Source organism: Petaurus breviceps, unplaced genomic scaffold, assembly GCF_028583685.1.
Source record: "Petaurus breviceps papuanus isolate PSGF00001 unplaced genomic scaffold, PetGlider_PUasm1.0 90491, whole genome shotgun sequence".
Classification (NCBI taxonomy): Eukaryota; Metazoa; Chordata; class Mammalia; order Diprotodontia; family Petauridae; genus Petaurus; species Petaurus breviceps.
Genome location: NW_027187263.1, coordinates 3,102,705 through 3,120,631, shown reverse-complemented (window position 1 = coordinate 3,120,631; position 17,927 = coordinate 3,102,705). Strand labels below are relative to the sequence as shown.

At 38.0% G+C, this 17,927-nt stretch overlaps 1 long non-coding RNA gene across 1 annotated transcript in view; it reads right to left on the bottom strand.

Annotated features, from left to right (window-relative positions):
* LOC138141802 (uncharacterized) overlaps positions 1-17,118 on the bottom strand; it is a 52,564-nt gene extending 35,446 nt beyond the window's left edge. Inside the window, exon 1 of the long non-coding RNA XR_011163280.1 lies at positions 16,795-17,118. This is a non-coding gene — a long non-coding RNA (uncharacterized lncRNA). The remainder of the gene's footprint in view (positions 1-16,794) is intronic.
* Between the last annotated feature and the right edge of the window lie 809 nt (positions 17,119-17,927).

Here is a 17,927-nt window from a genome sequence, read left to right as displayed (position 1 = left end):
TATTGGTCACAAGGGAGGCAGGAAAAAGAGTGTAAGTGTATAGACTGATAGTGCAAATTTAGTATTGTGGTTGGAAAAATAATTCTAAATGCTGACAACCACATTGACAGTGATTACATCTTTGAGCCTTCCACAGTGTTTGTTAAACAAATGCATTTTGACAGCAAGAAAGAGACACTTCAGTTCTCTTCAAACTCCACAATTGAGAACAAAATCAAATGGATGTAAAGGTTAAAGGATGTAAAGGTATTCAGGCATTTCTCTCATGGCCTCTAATGGGCTATCGTTTTTCTAGAGGATATTGGAAAGGCAAGGCACAGACTATATATTGAGCTCTGCATTCCTGAAGTAAACCCTCTCAATCTAATATCAAAATATTATAAGCCCCCAGGAGTGACTGTCTTTGGAATCCACAGCTCTCAGAAGCAGAAGTTTTGCTAAGTGGTCTGACATCATAGGGATACATATAGTTCAATGCTATTCCTGAGAAAGTCCTCTTCTGTCCGATCACTAGGTGATCTTATACAATTCTTGGATAGTGTTTGACCAGAATGAACCTTCCATTTGCTATGGCCATCCAAAGTTTTCTTCCTACAATCAACTACCTCCAACCTCTTGCTATAAAAGGCTGATAGACTTTGCTCAATGCCCAGATCCACCTTTAATTATTCTTTCTCTTGCCTCCTGCTGGACAGAGCCCTGGTGTGGCTGGCTGTTGACCTTAAATGCACACAATTAGTTCTGAGTGCTAGCTGAAATCTCCAAATCTACTTGAAATCAGGCAAAGGTTACAGGTTTAAAGCATTGCAAAGGCGTCTAGGTAAACTGATATATTTCTTTTTTACTTCTTCATGATGTGTGTGTGTGTCATGTGTATGTGTTGCTTGCATTTCCTGGGCAAGAAAAGGAGATGCAGTCTCCTCCCTGCCTCCCCCCAAAAAATTTTTTTCTTACAATTTAATGGGAAAAAGGAAGACTAATAATAATTCCTAGTATCTATATAATCTCATGTTTACAACATCCACTAAAGTCCAACTCTGATGAGTTATTGTGGGTAAAAGTATCCCTGGGTTCTTAAATGCTATTAATAGAAAGACTACTGGCTCTGGATTCAAAAGACATAGATTCAAATCCTGCCTTTCACTAGTACAGACTACTTGTCAAAATCTGCATAAAGAAATAGTTTTCAAATAGGATGAGTAGTTTGAAGTTAAATATGAATTATGACATAATATAAAGGCTTAAATCACTTTATAAAGTAAGTATGTGGGGTGATACCTATTTTGAATGTAACCCAAGTCCCCAAATCCATTGTTATGGTACTCTTTCCTTATCTGGTAGAAATCAATACCCTGCACCTGTGTGAGTGGTGGAGTGGAATTGTCTAGACCAGCAGGGGGGAAAGGGGAGCAAGGCTCTTCAACTCTCTTCAATTTCTTTGTGATCTTTAGGTTCTAGTCCTGCATTCACTTCAGGCCTTTGTGGCTTCCAGTTTTGAAAAAGAAATAGACAAGTTCAACCCCATGTCAAGTTGCTTCAGGGAAAAAGAAGACCCTAGGAAGAACCCAAAATGAAATGAGTTAACAGTCTCTATCATACTTGCTACCCTAGACTTTGGGAAATTTCTCATCAGGTGAGATCTGGCATTCCCCCAATCTCTCTCTCTCTCTCTCTCTCTCTCTCTCTCTCTCTCTCTCTCTCTCTCTGTCTCTCTCTGTCTCTCTCTGTCTCTCTCTGTCTCTCTCTCTGTCTCTCTGTCTCTCTCTCTGTCTCTCTCTCTCTGTCTCTCTCTGTCTCTCTCTCTCTTTCTCTGTTGAACTGAGTTACCTCACTCCCCATGGCAGAACTCCTTCACTCTGTGTTTCGGGGTATATATTCTCCTATGTATACTTTCTCTGATTTCGGTTTTGATATCAACCTGGATAAGTGGATTTCTTTTCTAATTGCTATGTGTATCCATTGTGGAACTAGAATATGATGGGAAAGAGGTCAAGACTTGCATATGGATCTTGGGGTCCTCTTTTCCCCCAAATGATGAACAGTGATCAGAAGTTTAGCTTGAAACTGAAAACTATATCTCATATACTAATAATATGTAAGGGAGTAGATGTATATGTATATGTGTATGTATATGTGTATCTATATGTATGTGTATGTGTATGTGTATGTGTATGTGTATATGTATATGTATATGTATATGTATATGTATATGTATATGTATATGTATATGTATATGTATACATACCTCTAGACTGGTACCCTGTCTCTCTAAGGAGAGCAAAGTGTCCAGGCTTCTGGCCCCAACCTCCTGTTTGTCCTCCTGACAGGAAATAACGTCTCTTGAAGAAGGGTGAGGGGAGACAAGGCTAAATATGTCTAGTCCATCTCCCTTTGAGCCATACAATGGTACTCTCATGCTACATATAGGAGACAGTCCTTACTATGTGTCTATAAACAGTTTGATGCTTTAAGGAGCAAAAGTTTTCAAAGACTCGGATTATGGAAGAGTAGACTTTGTAAACAAAAAATGGCTGGAGCTCCAGGAGATTATGGTCCCTCAATTCAATTTAAAACAATAGGGTAAAACTCAACAAATAAAAAATCACTTAAATATTTAGATATTATATTGGAGACACCATTAATGAGATGACTTTTATAAGATGGATAATTTCATAGAGGAGATTAAGTTTTTACCTCAAAAGTGAAAGTGAAGGATTGAATTCCAGGAAGAACTGATTTAATTTATTAAAAATATAATGAAGAGGTTAAAGAAGAATGCCTACAAGGATCAAGAAGCAGCAGGAGAGAAAACCAGCATCAGGGAAAGTGTTTTAATATTTGAATACTTAAGATGTTATTATTTATTATGGCTATTTTTAAGATCTAAAAGTATCATTATTATAAGCAGCTGGTTCGTATAAATGGGAGTACAATGGTAGAGGTTAAAGAGTTAACATGCTAAGTAGGGAGAAATGTATTTCACCCTTAAAAAGGTTTTCCCCTGAATTCTCAGAGAATTTGAGTGTGTCCATATGGTAGTGGCCCTTCTCTAGGAACCTAGACTTACCAGTGTAAGGACAGGCTAGAGAAAACAAGGCAGTCCAGAGAGTGAATAGGTGTCCACAGGCTTTGTATGAAGGATATGAAGCACTACACAATGGGTAGAGATATTCCACTTATATATTACTCCTGAAAACAGGCTTTGGTTGTAAATGAAAGGAAAAGCCACAAAGGCACCAGACATCTCAGGTGGGTAGAAGAATTAAGGAAAGGACCCTTTATAAGGAGAAAGGGTGGAGACAGGGAGGCTGGGGACACTGACAATTTGAAGAAAATTTTTTACCTACTTCATAGTTTTGAATCTTGTAATACCACTGACTATGGGCCTTCGAATAGGAGTTCCTTAAGAAAATGACAGCTGAGTAACTGATTTGACCAGTAGGATATGAAGTGTCTATTAGCTTATAAAATTGTTAGACTAATAAAGACCATAGAAATAATCTAACTCAATCTCTCATTTGGCAAGGAATTCCTTCTACAGCATCACTGACTAATAGATAGTCATAGAGCTTCAGCTTAAAAATAAGTCTGTTTAAGGGAAGTTAGCTACCACAATAAAGTTTTCTGTGAGTGCAGTTTTTCTAGATCAGAAAATCTGGTTCTCTCTGGAAAATTCTTTTGAGTCGAGTCCAAATCTGCCTCTTAGCAACTTATGACTGAAGAAGAAAATGTGCTTTACAGTTTTTCTATTGACATGGCCTTCAATGTTGCTGTTAATATGTCCTTCTTCATTTGTGGGTACTTTAAAAGCCTGCAGCTCAACTGTGGTAAGGTGTGTTTGCTTAAATGACTATGGATAACTATAGAGAATGTTGAAGTACCCAATGAAGGCTTGGAGAGCCAGTCTGCTAATTCCAAGGGTTATTATTCAATATTTCACACTTTTTTCCAAAAATGTTTTTGTATAAGAAGTTTATTTTTCAAAACAAATTTTAAATGCAAGGAATTAGTATGATTAAGGCCACAGTTTATGGCTGTCCATGGTACATTTGGATAAATACACCTACATCAATCATAAAGAATGGTATAAAAAAAAGAAGCACATTATATCTCTTTTACTAAATACCAAAATTCAGAGATTGTCCTAACACCCTAGGATTATAGAATTTAGAGTTTAGGATTCTAGGATCAAAGAATTTAGAACTAGAAAGGATCTCTGAAAACATCTAGTCCTATGTCCTCCATGCAGTGGAAGAAACCAAAGGTCAGAGAGGGTGAACAATTTGCTCAAGTTCTCAGTTATTAAGTGCCAAAACCAGGATACGAATCCAGGTCTTCTGACTCCAAATACAAAGCTCCTTTCACTAAACCTGGCCTCTGTTAATAGGACAAATGTTAATGAACTCCACCTGTTAATTTGGGTATCTTTCCACTTACTACAACCAGGCTCCTGGGCAGTGACTCAGGGAAGATGCATTAATTGGAGGAGGTGGGGACAAGACATTGGGTTTAGGCTGCAGACACCCTACAGACTCTTCCCTAAAAAAGATCTGAGGCTTATATATAAACAACCGCCTCCCCAAAACCCATCAGCCACAAATCAGCAAATATTTATTAAGCCTCTGTTATGTGAGGGGAAAACAAACCAACAGTGTACCAGGCTGCTTACCAGGTTATGGCTAAAGGACAAGGAAAGAGACATAAGAATTGGTCTCCCCTTCAGGGAGGTTATAATCTAGAATAATCACATATATAAATTCTACAAGCAGCTTAGATATCTGTCTAGAAAATCCCAGTGAATTTTTAGTTTGTCATATGCATCACTCAGCCAAAGGTGCAGCAAATTCTTTTCCCTTCCAGCAATTATGGCCCAAGCAAAAGCAATTCTTTTGCAAAGTTTTGCAAAAGCAATTCTGTTCCAAGAAAAATCTCTTCTCAATATTTCACTTTCAGTGATGGGTTTTAGGGTTTCTTTCCTACCTTAAGGCTGGCATTTATGTTCATTTTAACCTGGTTTTTAAAATGTCAAGGGGATAGGAAAAGCACATGCAGTGGGATTTACTCCCAGTACAAGTCCCTCTGTTGCTGGTTGTGGACCTCTGACACCACTGAAGAGATCCTTATATTGAGATTTCATGTCTATGGATCTTCAATTTTTTAGGCTGAGGTTTATCAACTAATAATAATGATTATGACAGAAATAGTATTGTATATTGCTTTAAGATTTGCAAGATATGTTCTTCAAAATAGCCCTGTGAAGGAATTGCTGTTATTGTCCTCATATTAGAGAAAAAAGAAACTGATTGAGAAAGGGTTAAGTGACTTTCTTCCTGTCACACAGTGTACATAGCAAAACTGGGATCTGACCCATGGTCTTTACAGTCTAGGTCCCATGCTCTTCCACTGCACCATAACACTTCCAGATAAAATGAAACTCAAGCTAAACCTGAAGTGCAGAAGACCCTTTTTGCTTTACAGATGTGACGCAGAAATTCTTTGGTCATCATTTGGTGAAATTTGAAAAAGTCTCTTTATGTCCTTAGTTTAAGAAGACACAAACATTCAAATGCAGGAGATGCTGACACCCCAGATAACTGAGCAATCACCAACTTCTTTGTGAGGCTAGAGAAGATGAGTAATGAACAGCCTTCTCCCTACACACACACACACACACACACACACACACACACACACACACACACACAGCCTGACAAAACCTTCTGACTTACCATTTTGACACCACAGTTTTGGTAACTTTCCAGCTGGGAGAAACATGAGTATTATTTCTCTGGAAAGAGAAATAATATAGCTGCCAAGCTGAGTAAACTTTTTTTGCCATTATGTAAAAGAATGTTGATATGATGAGAAATGTCAGAAGTAAATAAGAAATTGTCTGCTTACATAATAGATTCTATTTGATGCTAAGTGATAAAGCAAGATATAGGAGAAAGTACTGGTATACCCATCTAGAGACTTTAATTATATTGCCACCTGTGCCACTCACTAACTGTGTCATAGCTAACTGTGAATGTGTTTGGGTTGGTAGGACTCTGCAAAGGAACCATATTGGTGGAAGCCCATCTGAGCAGACAGGGGACAGCATGAGAATGCTAACTGCCAGCACAGTGCAGAAGGGCCCTTAAATAGAAAGTGGCTGTCACACTTCCTTGTAGCCCCTTGTGGAACTTCTAGGTTTGTGCAGAAGAAGAAAACTAGTCAGTGAAACTCAAAACAATAGGATTTTCACTACTCCAGTTGCAATTTGACATCCCCAGGTAAAGAAGGTGCAGGAAAGGGGAAGAAGGGAAGAAAGGGTCCAGGGTAAAGCATAAATCCAGATCTCAGTCCCCAGCTAGAAAAATCTACAACTGTATTTCAGTTATTAGAAGGATATTACCAGGTCTGGATGGTAACATTACGGTCACAGCAGGAAAAGGAGAATATGATCAGACAAGAGGCTTCCCTGCACACCTGGCATCCAAGTGATATCAGGCTTTTGTCACTGCTCTTTTGGTATGAAAATGACGAGGGCCATCCCTCACACAGTGGAGCAGCTCAGAAATCCTGAGGAGGTCCAGCATTTTATCAGGAGAGGTAGAGTTTTGATTAGTGTTTTTCTACTGCTTTTCTACCTCTGATATTACAGGCAGGAATCCACAAAGGATTGACCAGTCAGGCTTCCTCTATAATATAGACTCTGCAATTTTCTAGCACATAGATTTCCAGACATAGAAGTTCCAGAAAAGGGAAGGGGTATCAGGCAGGAAGAAGCATATCAAGAGCAGAGATAGCCTATTATAGGGAAAGCAAGACACAAAGGAACAAAAGAGGCCTTTTGGATTACCACCATCGTTTATAGGTCTACTGCCATGAAGACATATTTATTTTTCTTTACCAAGATTCTAGTCATCAGAACAAAGATGTCACTATTCTTTAATTACTCCACAAAGGATTAGAAACAACATTAACAAGGCACACATTTTGCTTTTTTTTAAGGCACTTGGGATTAAGTGACTTGCCCAAAGTCACACACCTAGTAAGTGTGTCAAGTGTCTGAGGCTGAAGTTGAACTCAGGCACATATTTTAAAGTATATACTTATTAATCAGGGACCAGTTTTTCACCTGCTTCCTCATTTGTGATAGATAGGTAGGTAGATATAGATAGACAGAAAAATAGACAGATAAACAGAAGTAGAGAGACAGATAGAGACAGATAGATACATAGAGAGACAAATTGATGGGCAGAAATTGACAGATACAAAAACAGACAGATACTGACAGACAGATAACCTGCTTCCAGTTTCGCTGACTTTGTTCATTTAAAGCTGCTTTCTTTTATAGTGCTGCTACATTTCTTGGTATTTTCATGTCAGCTTGATAAATTAAAAAAAAAATTCACTGTTTTTCCACTTCAGAAGACAGGTACTGTTTGATTTATCACTGGTGGCTTCATTATGAATAATATCTGTATTTCCCCAGTAGAGATTATCTTTATCTCTTTAAAGATTCTAAAACAAAATGGAGAGTTTGATTAACAATCGACAGCCACAGAGCAAATCAGCAGGGGAAAGGTTCTCCTTTTTACCATCACACATTACACATTAAACACAAATTTTATAGGAAACACACAACTTTATTCATAGAGCAACACATTACTAGGGAGTAAGAATATACAGGTTTTCTCTTTATTTTTAATACTTTAGAAAGATTTACTGCTTTTTTGTTTTTACATTGTGGTCCTTTTCAATTATATTCCCTACCAAATAAGACCTCCATTGTAACAGCAACAACAAAAACTGACATTTTAAAAAGTCAATTTTCAATTTCTTTAGTTGCACAGAACTTAAATGGGATTTCCCCATGTATTGGCAAAAACTCGGTATATTTAAGCCAGTTCCTCATGTTAGATAGTTAAAAGAAGATTATATTCGATCACCAGATTGGGTAAATGATGACACATATGCACCACACCTTGATCAGATTATGCCAAAGAATTCATATTTCCTCTTTTTATATCTCTTAGGAAGGAGGAGGCCTATCTTATTTTGCACCCTATTTTTGCAGCAGCATGAGTAAATTGCAACACATTACTAATGAAAAATTGCTTAAGAGAGGCAGCAGAGAGACGTATGACTGGAAAAGAGGAGCTGGTAAGAACAAAGTGATAACCAATGGACCACTCACATCCTCCATAGGCATCTTTGCAATGTTAAGAGATCCTATAGGATGGTCCTCTGGTACTTGGATTGCACTCAGTGAAGAATTTGTGAAAAGTCCGGGACAAGAGTAGCACAAAAGAAGGAGAGAGAGTTACAATTTGCACCGGAGAAGGGAGTACCCACCAACATCAATGAAATTATAGCTCCATCAAAGGATCAAAGACATTTTCCCATTTCTATGTCTATGACTATGTTTCTTCTGACCTCTCTAGAGATATTTCAAAGTGAATTTAAAGATTTTTCACTGGCTCATGTTATAAAAAAAGGAAATGACCCATAGACATGCTCTGGATTCCCATTGGGTGTATGGAGCTATAGTAGACACTGCAAAAGGTTGCAGAGGTATTGATGAAACTGAATCTTAAAATTCAGAATGATACATAAACCTAGTCAGCTTCTTTATTGCATCCAAGGGGGCGGGGGGTTTGGGGGGAAATCAATACCCTTACTTTATTGAACCACAGGACTACTACAAGACTTGAAATGGTCAATATACTTGAGTGAAATAAGATGAGCTAATTATCTCCCACACCATCTTAGGAGTCTGTGGGAAGGGTAAGAGACCCTCTTTACTGAGTGTGATTGAGGTAGAATTGAAAAATGTATGTCTTCAAACTACAACAAACAGAAGAGAAAGATGAGAACATGGTAAGTAGCAAAATTATGAAAAGAAGAAAAAATGAAAGGATGGAGAGGCTAAATCAATTATTCATTCATTCATTCATTCGTTCATTCATTTGTTCAGAGTATTTATGAAGCTTCTACCTGTATTTGTGTGAGATGCTGTACTAGCCTTTGGTGACTATGGTGTTTGGAGGCTAGACCCTCAACAGGTGGGAATCAGAGACCAAAAGAGGAACACCAATGTCCTAAATATTTAACAATCAGCTCTGGGGGGTGGGGATGGGAGGGGATGTAAACATGAAACACTTTTAAGTATAATCTGCATTATTAATATTTACTAAAGTCTAGACAATCAACAAAACAACAAATTGAGCCCTGATTTGTAGCACTTAGTGATTTCCAAGGTGTAAATGTTCACAATGAAAAATTTAACAATTGGCTTTTTGAAGTGTGTTGGAGTCACATCCAACATTCGCCCCCCCCCCAAAAAAAGGAAGATTCTATCCCTGGAAAGACTGGTTCAACCTAGCTTTTGGTAGAGCTGGCAGCCATAATGAGGAAAATGACAACAGTTAAGGCTAGGATCCTGAGGGAAACTGATAATGGGAAGGAGAATAGGTCTGGAACTTCATCTTTGGCTCTACCCAAGAAATCATTCTACAAGGACTGGCTGGCTGCTTAACACAGCAGGGCGTTGGACTGTTTTGTTTTAATTTGGGTTTTTTTTTTAAAGGAAACCCTATGGGTAGAGAAAGGAAGAAAAAATTTTCTTCCCTTTTTCCATTTAGAATAGTTTAATCTAGTAGAAAGAGCCCTGAACCTGAGAGTCTGGAGAGTCCCTAGCAGCAGGTCTGTAACTAATAACTTATGGGACTCCATTCTGTGCCTCAGTTTCTTTATCTAAAAAATGATGAGCTAAACTTCCATGGGGATGATGCATACAAGTCTAGAGAAGGGCCCTCCCAGCTCTAGGCTTCAAGGACTTTGGGGCAACTGATCAGTATTCCAAAAGGCTAGGGGGCAATTGCAGATATGTCCAGGAAAGGATTCAAGTCTTCCTCCCAACCTCCAGGCTGATCTCTGTCCTATGTCTCCCTCCTTAACTTTTCCACTTGCTTCTGTTTTCCATGGTATTGATGGAGCCAGGCGAGAAATGGGCCAGCATGAAATTTTCTAAGATAAACATATACATAGAAAATGACCATGGATAACTTAGGAACATGGTTCTATGAAGGGAGTTCAAGCTTCTAGCAACCGAATTCAGATAAGAATAAGCTGCAGATTTCTCTGCCAAAATGCCAAATAATTGATTTGACCACATTTGGGAAGGTGTGTGTGTGGGGGGGAGCTAAATAATTTTTTTTGTCCCAATGTAAACACATCACATACTAGGAAAGGAGTTTATAATATGGCAAAGATTGCAGGTCCTTTTGTACACTGATTTACTTTACTTTGGTGTTCATACACTTTTAGTTCAAAAATCACCAATGGTCAGGGAAGTTTTCTAGTTGTCCCTGGAGTCATTAATTATCTGCCCTCAATAAAAAGAGTCCTTGTGGGCAGCTGCAGAAATGGATTGGAAATAGAGGTTTTCTGACAAAGTCACAAACACAGGTGTGGCTTTGTTCAATTAAAGCCCAACATGAAACTAAGCGGAATAAAAGGGTGGGAAACAGGAAAATGAAAAGGAAAAGTGATAGCACAGCCTCTGTGGGGGGAAAAGGATAAAAGAAAAAGAAACACAAAAATCTCCCAACTCTTCTAAGTTTTTCTTAATTAGGAATCGGTGAGTTTAGAATTCAGAAGACTACATTTGATGCATGTTATAAATAGGTATTTCAGAAATATAAGTTATTCCTTTAAGAAATAAAAATAAATTTCCCTGAATCTAAAAAGGGCCATCCTTGTGAAAACTAAATTATGAAATGGTATTATAAATATAGTAATCATCTAGTCCAGCTCTTTCATTTTAAAAATCAGGAAACTAGGGTCCAGAGGTTAGGTGACTTGCCCAAGGCTACACAAATGAGAGAGAATTCCAACCCAGGTTGCCTGGGTATACAAGTCTCACATTCTCTTTATTACATCATACCACCTCCCCCTTTAACCAAAGGAGAAAGCAAATTATGAATTGAAGACTCTCATCAAGGGTTTAGGAATGAAAGGGTATGGATTCAAATCCTACATTTATTACTGAGAACAAATTTAACATCTCTGGGACCCAGTTTTCTCCTCAACAAAATGAAAGAGTTGAACTCAACAAAATGAAAATGTTGAGCTGCAAATCTGTGAACATTATTAGGGGGTGAAATCTGATGAATAAAATTGTTTTGGTGGAGGTTCTGTTGAATTTGCTGTTCCTGCCTAAGTCACGTTTATACAGCATCTCCTATCTATGGAGCAGCACCTCTACTAAGACTTCTCTGAGAACTCAATGAATGTTTGTTTTTTATTTTCATTGTAACTTCCATATTAATAGCTCCATAATCAATATTGTTAATTTGAGCAGCATTCCCAAACAAAAATAGACTTAAGTAGTTGACTACTCATTTGAAGCATCAGTCAAATTCCTCCTGTTCTGATTCTCCTTTACCTCTTCTTCCTCTATTTTCTACAAAGAAGTAGGTATAAATAAGTGTTACATTTGCATTATAATTTCATATAATTTATATACTGAATGATAATGAATTCTTGGGCTCTTAAAGAGTATATATTCTAAAGGTATGCGGAAGAACATTTAATGAAACCCTCATGAAGGTTCGTCAGGAAATTTCCCTCCCCCCATCTCCATCATCATTAAATCCATGCACATTAGTAGTAGAAATTTGTACTGTGAAACCCTGCAGCAATATTTTCCTTCATTTCCATGACAACAGCTCCCTATCAACTTCTGAAGGAACCTTCGTGTATTGTAAACAAACCTCTCTTGGCAATTGGCCTGTTTTCATTCTCTATCTCATCTCCCATCAGCTCAAAAGCTTCTCTTCAAAAAGAAATAGGTTGCAGGTGTGTACTCCCTTTTCCTTACCCCCTCCCCCTTTGTTTCTAAAAGAGGTCGATCCTGGAGATTAAAATTTTCTCTCCTTGTGTTTTTTTGAACAGTCCTATGAAGCCAGACTGCTTTACCTGTGTGTACCTGTATGCCAGTTATCTGAGGCATTTTAACCCACAGGGTGCACTGTTCTCTATCCCCACTTGGCTCCCCTTGGAAATAGTGCACAGTAAATACCATATTTCTTGAAGTAAAAAATCTAACCACAGAAAGAGCTTGGAAGCTAAATAATATTGAACCAAAATGAATAGCAAGGCAAATCTTTACAAGTCCTCCCTTTAAAGATTGAAGTGGACATCATTTGTACATTGTGAAAATATTTTAGGGGCAGGAATGGAATGTTGACAATAATCCAAGAGAGAAAGACATTTTTTTATTTGCATATTTAGCCCTCTATTTAAGGACTATTAACACTGATTCTTAGGGCCCCCTGAATTGTAGGTAAATCATTTGCTGGGCATAGCATAGGCTTCATGTTTGCAAGTCACCTCAACTGCCCTACCAAACTCCACTTCTTTTGAAGACTGAAGAACTCTTAGTGGCTATTACTTAAATAAGGAACAACATTTTAAATAGTCAAGAAAATGAGGGGAAGAGGAAAGAGAAAACTTCATTCCCTACAATTCTCTCCAGCTCAACACCGAGTGAATGGATTACCAAGAGAAACAATATGTCACTTCCAATATGGAATCTTATGATGGGTCATGGATGCATTCAATCAAAGACTTGGCCTCGTCTTCTGCATTTAATCTACAGTCTATGCTGTGGAACCTGCTCATGATGATGACAGCATGATGGTCTCTGGAGCATTTTAGTTACTAAATCCTCTTACACAGAGTCTAAGGTGTGCTTTCTCAACAAGGAATTACTCTCCATAGGAAACAATGTTAGAGAAAGGTTGTGCTGTGACTTTAGGGATACCTAGATGTAAGGAAAAGAAATAAATACATAAAATAAAAAAATAATTAAAATAAATTTTAAAAGGTAAAAAATTTTTATGGTAATTCTTAAACTTTCAAAAATTCTTTCATATCTATCATCTCATTTTCTAAATTAAGGAAATTATATCTTTGCATCAGGATATACAATTTCTATTTATTTTATAAATAAAAGGAAATAATCCCAAATTTAATTTATCAAAGGAAAACTTTGATTTTGAAAAATGTTACACAGAATCTACCATTATCCAAAAGCACAGTTGATTTATAAATAGGTTGAATGTTTTAAAGTGATTTTATAAGGACTTGCACCCATTCAGATTTCACAGGTTCTTTGACTTTTTTCCACTGAAGAGGGCAATGGAATTATTGTCCAGTATGTTAGAGGGAAGAGGGGAGGGAGTCTGGTACTTGTTATAACCCATTAATTATAGCTCCACTTATCATTTGTCTGGATTCTAGCTTATGTTTTGAAACATGCCGTTACAAGAGCTGTTATTTTCTTCTTATTCCATTCAACTTGCCTCATCATTAGGCCAAAAGAAAAAAGGGAAAAAAGTCTAGTTCACATTTCCTCATGCCATAAGACCTCTCTTAAAAACCCTCACCCCTACAACAGGTCTCCATGCCATTAAACTCAGAGAACACAAGCATCTATCAGAATATATAAATACATTCTGAACATGTAGCTTGATTTTAATATTTTTCCATGCTTGGTGCTTAATGGGAAAGAATTAGAAGGATTAAAAATTTTCTTTTCCCCATGTTTCTATTTAAGGTGAAGTTAGATAATTAAATAGTAACAACAAAGAGTCTATCAGACTTTGAAGAACGGGGAATTGGAAGGTCCAGGTAAAGTGGCTAGAAAACATTAACATTGTACATGAGAGTTGGAGAATTGAAGTCACTATCCAGATTTCCAAGGATTTGGATGGTTTAAAGTGATCCTGTAGGAAAGTAGACAAAAGTTGTAGAAAGAGTTGATGATTATGATGGGGTAGAGTAGGTCTATTTTTGTGAGCCAAAACTAATTTGCTTTCATCTTTTTTGTTTTATGCACAGAATGATTTTTGAAAAAAATTCCCAAGGATGTTCTGGAAATTCATAAGCAAAAGTTAGGAATTTATGGTATGCTTGCCAAAGGTGTCTCAAAAGGTGGTACCCAATCTGGCATCTCATTGTTGTTTCCAGGGATATCTCAAATAAGCCCTGCTAAAGTGTTAGCTGATAATTACACTGTTAGGTGATGACAGCTGAAGGCCCCTCCCTGGGTTATTTCAAAGGGGAGTGTGAAGGACAGGAAAGCCTACCAGACCTTTTGGTCTTTAATGTTTCACCGTATAAGGCCACCTATTTATAACCTCCTCCCTGGGCACAGCAACCTTAGTTAAGGAGAAAGAAATTCTTAAGTAGAATTGAAGAGGCCAGGAAAGAGCTCCGTTTGCTCTTTCTTGTTGCCCTGCCCCCTCCCCCTTTAGGACCATCTGTTCTAATACTGTAAATTTGGTATCTGAGGACACAAGTGGCTCATCTCACATTGCAGCAGCTACTCCAGGGGCACCTGCCATCAGACTTATCCCTCTGGTCAGACTATCTCTAAAAGGTTCCCAACCCCTCCTTTGAAGTATTACTGGGGCTACTTTTTGTTCTTAGTTGTTCTGCCCACAAACTAAAGAGAATATAATGTGGCTTTGTGTGGAAATAAAACAACTTCTCTTCTTCCAAAGAGGATGAGGAGAACAGAACCTACTTCAGTGAAAAGGTAATATAGAGCAGTGGAAAGAACAGTGAATTTGGAGTCAGTGGGGTTGGATTCAAATCCTGATTCTTCCACTTGCTACCTATGTGACCTTGGGTAAGTCTATTAACCCATCTAGTCTTCCCTTTCTTCAACTGTAAAATGAGAAGGTTGGATTGTCTTTGATCTGCTATTTCTTGCTTAGCACCTACTGAGTACCGGTGACTACAAAACAAGGGAAGCAAATAAACATTTATTTAGCACAGTTACTGTGCTAAGTGCTTTTTGCAAATATTATGTCATTTGATCCTCACACCAATCCTGTAAAGTAGGTAGGAAACTGAGACAGGCAAAATGTAAGTGATTTGTACAGGTTTACAAAGCTTTGAATTCAGGTCTTTCTTACCCAAGGTACAGTGCTTCATCCACTGTGTCACCAGCTGCTTCTGCCTCTAACTACAGGTAGGGAGGGACACTTGTGATTCCTTTCCTTGGTGAATTTAAAATGTAGCTGGACATGCAGAATCTACCTTAAAAAAAGGACTTAAGATGCAACACTTGCTGAATGATATTGTGAGACCTAAGTTTTGAAATCAAACTTGAGAGTAAACGTGTAACCATGAGTAAGTTATTTAACCTCTGAATTTCAGTTTCCTCATCTGAAAAAGTGAAGCTAATAATGTGTTGATTTGTATCCCTTCATTCATAGTTTTCCTAAAATGATCACATGAGATCCTGATTGAAAAGTACTTTACGATTATCATAGAGTTTATAAATGAGTTAATGTCATTGCAAAGAAATATACCAACACATAGAGTACATATACTATGGGCTGATTCAGAGGACATGCAGAGGAAATTAGAAATGAGATTGAAATAGGATCAATCAGGAAAGGTTTCCTGGAAGAGTTTTAGAATCAAATTGATTGAAAGGAGGGACATAGATTATCAAGACTTCAGAGGAAGAAGACAAATATTCTTTTGAATCCCACACAGGGCCTTGTAGAAACCAAACACCTATTAAAAAAAAAAACTCTCCCCCAATCATCAAAGCCCTTTGGGGAGTTCCCAGAGGTGGCTGAACTTTATCCTTTTAGAGGTGAGGATTGGGGAGAAGGGGAGAGAATTCAGAAAGGAGGGGGAATAAAAGCTTAAAAACTCAGAGAACAGAAGCTGCCTGATCAGAAGGGCCCCAATAATAAAAGACAACTTTAAAAAAGCTGTAGCAACCTTCTTCAAATCTAAAAATCTCTTGACCTGATCCATAAATAATGACTAACTCTGTTTTGTTATCCTTTGAAACATCTTTCCTGAGCTACTTGAAATAATATGGTATTGTGGCATATGAGCTGTTTTGCAGGAGACAAACCATAAATTTTTTTAAACACATTCCATAAGGCTGAAAGGTAGATGTGTGCCATTTGTTACATATGTCCTACCTGAAGGCGCAGAAATAAATGCACAGTCTAGGTGGGTCTGTACTGGGAGTGCTTTCCCCTTTCTGGATCAACATCTGCTAGTCTGGTCTTGAGTCTCTTTCACTCTCTCAGATAGTATTTCATGGCTTAGAGGCCTTTGAAAAAACCACTGATAACAAACACTCTTTGGTCCCTTGCATTTCAATAGGAATCACTTGAAACTTCTTATCATTAGGACCTAGGCACACCATAGTGTTGGAAAGGGCTGGGGTTTGGGGGGAGGGAACTCCCAGATCCCATGAGTAATTTGATGAAAAAAAAAAAAACCACCCCCCACACAAATACAACAAAACAACAAAGAATTCGTTAAAGTAAACCAGAGTTCATGCCAAAAATTACTTCTTTCAGCAGCAATGACCTGCCTAGGTACTCCCATTTTCCTCATTTTAAAACATAGCAGTCTATTTACATCACACCGGATGGCTACAAATATGTGACATTTACAGAGCAGGTTTGGCTAGACATCAAGGCGTCAAGTGCACTGTTTCTGTAGAAGCCTCCTGTAAAGTTATGTAAAATCCGCATCTGCAGATCTCCTGACTAAATGGGTTTTTAAATGGTCCCTGAACAAGTTCACCAGTCAGTTGAATTGGGCAATAGGGAACACCCACATCCTTTACTCTGGCCAGAATGGATATCAGATGCACTCTCAGCATAGACCTAAATTATGCCGAGAAACCCAGAAAAGTCTCTTTAGGAAACAATCAATAGACAGACAGGCTAAAAAGCATGCTCGTTTTCAAACCTTTCAAAGAAAATCTTTAAAGCATTCCTTTCTTAAAGTGTTGTTGCACTTAGTCATCTCTCAGCGTGCCGGGGACTTCTGAGTGGTCGGATTCCTGCGATGAATTGGGAGCTGTGTTTGATTCTGTAACTTTTGCTGGCCTTCTTATCAGTGTTCTAAGATGATGCTTCCAGCAGCATTACTCTCTGTGTAGACCAGTGTGACTGAAAGGCAGATGCATAACCCACAGTCCTTTCCTCGCTGAGTACATATGTAATCTGTCATGGTTTGTTATATTTCTGGCTCTGCTAGTGCTTTTCTGCCTGGCCCGTGGCAAGTCAATTAATTTCTCTTTACATCTGTTTCCCTGTGTGTAAAATGGAAGCGATAATATATGCCACCCAAAGGCCTCTCGGGGGGATTGTGAAATTACAGGAGGCAAGATTTGCTTGTGTCTTGAAGTAAGGTGAAGGTAAAGGAACCACTAAAAATGGATCATGGTATTAATTTCCTTTCTAAATCATTATAGTGTCATGGTTTTCACATATGGAAAAGACAGTGCCATGAATACCGTTCTCCAGTATTTCCAAACTCTATTGCACTGTTCACCTCAAGACAATCCCCACTGTCCTTTACTCAAAATTCCCTATTGCCTACAATTTGCTCCAAGGTGGCAGTATGCTGTAATGTGGGGGTTTTAAATCTGGAGTCCAAGAATATGATGGTTTTTGCTTTAGGTTGTTTTTTGTAACTGTAGTTCAATATAAGGGCAGCTAGGTGGCGTAGTGGATAGATTGCCTGACCTGGAGTCAGTTAAGACATCTTGAATTCCAATCTGGCCTAAGACACTTACTAGCTGTGTGACCCTGGGCAAGTCACTTAATCCTGTTTGTCTCAGTTTCCTCATCTGTTAAAAAAAAAATCTAGAGAAGGAAATGGCAAACAACTCCAGTATCTTTGCCAAGAAAACCCCAAATGGGATCACAAGTGACAGAGTCAGATACAACTGAAACAACTAAACGACGACAACAAATTTCAGCATAATTGGTTTATTTTGTGATCCTATGTGTTTTATGCATTTATAAACTTTATTCTGAGATGGGGTCCATAGTTGTTGTTTTTTACCAGACTAAATAATGATCCAGTGAAACAAA